This window comes from Pseudopipra pipra, chromosome 3 (assembly GCF_036250125.1).
Source record: "Pseudopipra pipra isolate bDixPip1 chromosome 3, bDixPip1.hap1, whole genome shotgun sequence".
NCBI classification, from domain to species: Eukaryota; Metazoa; Chordata; class Aves; order Passeriformes; family Pipridae; genus Pseudopipra; species Pseudopipra pipra.
Window position 1 is genome coordinate 114,305,888 of NC_087551.1, and position 6,000 is coordinate 114,311,887.

Sequence of the window (6,000 nt, forward strand, 5' to 3'; positions counted from 1 at the left end):
TTTTTGTGCTGTTCCTCACCTGCAGAGGGAACTCCTGTCACCTTACAGCACAAGGTAGGTAGCGGTTGCCTCCACCTAGACCAGATATTCAATGGGAATTTTGTGGAGACTTTCCCAATCTCTGGTTCTGTAGGAAGGCCCATGGAGAGGGTCGACATGGCCACCCCCAAACTGCATGTTGGGACTAGAAAGCAAACTAGCAAGGAAAAAGTGAGGAAATGGACTTTGGGCTGAAAAGGAGCATGAGGTGAGACACCAGGAGCAACTTCCTGCTGGTAGGATAAGTGGACACTGAGTGGGTTACCTGGATGGGAGCTGAGCATTCCCAAGTGGAGATGAAGAAAGGGTTAGACATGATTTAGCAGGACTGGTTTGGGCAGCACTGATGCTGCCCTGCCCTCTGGGAACACCCACTTTTCAAGCACCTCTGGGAACCCCCACTTTCCAAGTACCACTGGAAGGTGGACACTACTCCGGGGTTTGTTAGAGCTACACTTCAATAGATTAAACTGATTTTTACAATTCCTTGCCTAAAGCTTAACAAACCATCTGGCCACGTGTGCATGTGCATTTTACCTGTTTGTAAATCTCTCTCTCTCTCCCTAGAACAAATCGGGACCCGGATGCCGCATTAAAGAGATTTGCTTTCCAAGCCGAGCACTTTCCCAAGTGCTTCAGAGAACATGAAGCAAACAATGGTATTTACAAGCACTATTAGTGCTGCTGCTGCTTTAGATGTGGATTTAAAGGTGTCTGTGGGATAAGTGGTCACGATACATTCCCTGGCTCATTGACTCCACAATGAGGGAACGAAAGCTCCAGCTCAGCTCCTGCCTTACAAGGAGCATCTGGAAATCCAAAACTTTCCAGTGTTCAAAACATACCAGGAACAACGTGGTGTAACTGAGTGTTTTCTGACTGCTCAGAAGGCACAAGAACATGAGATGAGTCGATCTTTTTTTTTTTTTTTGAGCTGTTGCAGCTCAGAGATGCTGTTCATCCCCCTTTGCCACCCCACTGAGGCACAGAGCAGTGGCAGAGCATCTGTGTGTGGAGTGAACTGTCATGGACCCGAGCAGCCAAACATGCTGTGAAAACCAACTGGTTTATTGTCTCTGAACTCCACAAAAAGCACCATTAACCTCCATTCAGTAACATTTGAAAAGAAGAAGGACCATGTTAAATTAAATTGAAGGTGTACCTAGCACAGCACATGGCCTGAGACAGTGGCCAAGAGCTGATGTGCAGGAAAAGAGACATGGTGAGTCTGGAGTGACCTTTCTATTTTACACACCTGCTATAATCATGTCCTTTAGGACTTCCTGAGCTGGACCATTGTGTTTAATGTCACCCTTCAGCCATATGTCTGATCCCTTTCCAACTCCTGCATCTTTCCACAGCATTCTGCAGCAAGGAGCACCACAATGGAGCATAGAGAAACGACTCTATGAATCACAGACTCTTTTAGGTTAGAAAAGACCTTTAAGATCATCAAGTCCAACTGTAAGAGGAGTTGTGATGTGGCAGGGAATGGTGGAAAACAGGTCCTGTAAAGAGAAAGGAACTGGGATGTTGACAGAAGTCTTACAGAATCAGAATCACTGAGGTTGGAAAAGACCTCCAAGCATCGAGTCCAACCTGTGCCCGATCACCACCTCAGTCCCCCAGCCCAGAGCACTGAGTGCCACATCCTGTAGTTCCTTGAACACCTCCAGGGATTGTGACTTCACCACCTCCTTGGGCAGCCCCTACCAATGCCTGACAACCCTTTCCATGAGGAAATCCTGATGTCCAACCTGAACCTCCCCTGGCACATCTTGAGACGGTGTCAGCTTCCTCTGGCCCTTGTTCCCTGAGAGAAGAGCCCAACGGCCCCCCGGCTCCCCCCTCCTGTCAGGGAGTTGTAGAGAGTGAGAAGGTCTCCCCTGAGCCTCCTTTTCTCCAGGCTGAGCCTCCCCAGCTCCCGCAATGTCTTTCTTGTCCTGAGGGGCCCAGAACTGCCTCCAGGACTGGAGGTGCCCCAGCAGTGCCAGCACAGAGGACGGTCCTGGCCACACTATTGCTGATACAAGCTGGGATGCCACTGGTCTTCTTGGCCACCTGGGCACACTGATGAATCATTGATGTCTCTTTAGCTGGACCCATGTTTTTTCTTTATCACAGGCCTTCTATTGAAGGCACACCTGGATTTCATGTGCCTCACAGGCTCTGAGCACTTCAGAGGCTGTTACTGTCACCTCCCATTCTGTTTTCCCTGCATTTTCCATTCACATAATCATAGAATCATAGAACAGTTTGGGTTGGAAGGGACCTTAAAGCTTATCTAGTTCCAACCCCCTGCCATGGGCAGGACACCTTCCACTAGCCCAGGTTGCTCCAAGCTCCGTCCAACCTGGCCTTGGACACTTCCAGGGATGGGGCAGCCATGGCTTCTCCAGGCAACCCCTGCCAGTGCTTCAAGACCTCACAGGGAAGGATTTCTTCCTAATATCCTATATAACCCTGCTCTCTGTCAGTTTGAAGCCTTTCCCCCTTGTCCTGTCCCTTCAGGTCCTTGTCCAAAGTCCCTCTCCAGCTCTCCTGGAGCTCCTTTAGGCACTGGAAGGGGCTCTAAGGTCTCCCTGGATCCTTCTCTTCTCCAGGCTGAACAGTCCAAAATCTCTCAGCTGGTCATTCCTTGATTCTTGTCTTACCATGGGCTTCATGGGGGATTCTTGGTCTTCCAATCCCAGGAAAAGGAAAGGATGGGAAGATGGACCAGCAGTGAATCACAGGAGTGTTCCCCAGCCCAAAGCAGCTCCTGGCATTCCCCAGTCAATGTCAGTGGAGGGATCACAGGACAAAGTTGCAAGTGCAGATGAGAGAAAGGAAAACCAATGTGTAATTAAAGAGCTAATGAGCCCGTGCTGGCTATTTTTAGTGCTCTTTTATTTTCCAGTGGTTGCTCAAACAGCCCCGAAATGACAGTACTGGGTCAGCCTTGAAAGTGCAGCTACACTTTGAAAAGTGAGCAATGTCCTTGTGGGTTTCCCTTTTTATTTCTGTTCAAAAAGCCCTAAATCTAATTTGCTGTGTTTACAAAGCTGAACCCTGCTGAGACCGTGAGCAATGTTGGTTTGAAATCTTCAGAAGTAACCTCGATCCTGCCATAAGAATGTCCCAGACAACCAGGGCTAATGAATAAACTGGGCTCTAAACTGGATGCATTGAAACAGTTTCAAACCCATTGCAGGTTTATTTGCTTTTTTCACTGCTGACCTGTGTTTGCTGCTGCTGATTCTGATGAGTCTTCAGCATATAATTTCTTATGAATAATATATCAAACACGCTCCACTGGGCCTGGCATTTCCTCCTTGTGGAGAGCGATGAACTTTCCTTGTAACCATTTGCAAATCCAAAAATATTTGGTATCTGGGGCAGGAATGTTTTGTTCAATATCAGTTTCTTCCTGAAATTTTTTGTGGGTCCTGTTGAGCTGAGCCATTTGTGCTGCTCAGCTACTTCTTTTCTTGCTTTGTGACCAGAGGAGTGATTCCTGTATCTCCAAAAGTACCATTTTCTTCTTATCTCACGTGTGTGGTAAATAACACCTGAATCTGCCCAGCAACAAATGTCTTGTGTCCATGAAATTTGCTGCCCAGCTGCTTCTCAGAAAAAGAACACAACTATGGTGGAGGGGATTAATTTTTAAATCTGAACCAGCAGCTGCAGGAAACCCTTTTCTTTTTTTTTTCCTTTCCCATCTCAATTTGACCAAAGCAAGTGAATGTTTCATGGGATTAAATGGGACACTTTAATTTGCAGAGTGAACTGCACTTTTCAGAACAGTAAATAGCATAGGGTTGGTTCTGTGGTTGTCACTGCATCAGACCTGAGGGAAGATGCCTTCTCAGAGGGCTTCCTAAATTGATCCATAAAGTGATAAGACATGAAGAACTGGACGAACTGGAAGAGCCTTTGGGAAGCCACCTATCTCCTTTCCCCATGCTGTGGTCAGGTCAAACTGTCCATTTATGACAAATTTGACCATCAAAACAGACAATCCCACCACCCATCAGCCAGTCCCAGGTGTTCTGGTACCCTGCATGTTCTCCAACAAGCTAAATCATGTTGATTTCTGCTTTTCCAGGAAATTATGTTGATTTCTGCTTTTCCCTCTGGCAGTGGACAAGGAAACCAATTGCTTGCCCCCATCCCTAGGAGCCTGCACTGGAGTTCCTGTAGGCTTTTCATTTTTGGACCAAACAAGTCCAGTTCCTCCAAACTCTTCCTCAGACTGTCTCCTAATCATCTGGCTGTGTCCCTTCCTCTCCACTCTGCTCCATATCTGGTTCATCCCTGATTTCCTTAAGTGCAGTGCCAGATATGGACATGGAATTACACACATGGATTTTCCATCTCCAGGCTGGAAGAAATTATCCTCTTCCATCACAGGTAATGTGGTCCAGAAAGAAATTTGTCCTTTTGAACTGTATTTTTACTATAGGTTCTCATTTCAATTGTTATTTTCTAGCTTTATTCCTTCCTCCTGTTTTATTTACTCCTCAGTGTTGGTGCCTTCTGGTCATTCCCACTTTCCCCTCGCAGCTGTTGGCTGGATGAAAAGTCTTGCTCCCTTAGTCACCAAAGCCAACTTCATGAGCAGAGACAAAAATTGGGTTGGTTTGTGGAGAATTGTTCCCAGTGAGTCATTTAGGTGGGTTTTCATCACTCTGTTGTCCTCCAGTGGCCAAATATTGAACCAGTTATGTAAAAACTTCTGCAGGGTTTTCTCAGGGACTGGAGGCAAGGTAACTCATCCATGATTCCCTGACTCCACCACTCTCCTCTCTCTCCCACGATATTCATTAGTGATTCAAGGGCTGTTTCATGACATTTCACAAAATTTCCAGGCTGAGCTTTTCCCAAGTTACAAAGTGGACACGTCAGCCCCCTCTTCCTACCCCCAAGCCTGCACCGTTAAATGGAGCTGAATATTCGATCCGGATTTGGGGTAAGACTGAAGAAACATGCAAATCCTTTGGTGTCCTGACAGTGCTTCTTATGGGCTTGTTACCACCTCACCTACATCAAGGTGAGATCAAGGCGAGATCAAGGCCAGGCTGGATGGGCCTTGGAGCAACCTGGGATAGTGGAAGGTGTCCCTGCCCATGGCAGGGGGTGGAATGAGATGATCTTCCAACCTAAACCATTCAGTAATTCTATGATTCAGAACTGGCCAACACTGTCCCACTTTCCTCTTACTTCTCCTGCAAAGTATTTACAGAACCTCTGTTTGCTGGCAGTTGCACTCTTTGATGGATTTCATCTTCATCTGTGCAAAGACTCTTGGCCAGTTTATAGATTTTGCAGTTCTGCTCCATGCCTTGGTTTCCAGTCCCTTCCCCAATCTCATCTCCTCTCAGGACAGACTGATCCTTAACGATTTCTAAGCCTGCCTCCACTGTCTCTTAAATGAACCTGCCCAAGGCTGTTGCCAAGCCCTGAGCTGCTGTCCATGTCCTTGGAATCCTCATCTTCACCCCACCTGAGAATTACACCCTGGGTTACCTTTCATGCCTGCTAGCTCCCACTCTTTGGCTTCCTGACCTTTGTACTGGTCTGTCTGGGATCCACTGGTGCCTGGCCATGACAAAAGCTCAGAGCAATGATTCCAACACAATTTCCACATAGCCCAGCCAGGAAATCTGATCACCAACACACCAGTCACAGCAAAGAAGACATCCACACTGTGCCCACTGATGTCGAGCCTCTCAGTGGCACTCAACTCTTCAGCACTCCTTAATATCTGAAAATATCTTCACGAGAAACACAAGCTGTTAGTGCCTTGACTTTCACATCATGTCTGTGCCTCATTTTGCCTCTCTTGGTGACCAGAGAAACTGTGGCTGCCCCATCCCTGGAAGCATTCAAGGCCAGGTTGGACGGGGCTTGGAGCAACTTGGGATAGTGGAAGGTGTCCCTACCCGTGGCAGGGGGTGGAATGAGATGAGCTTTAAG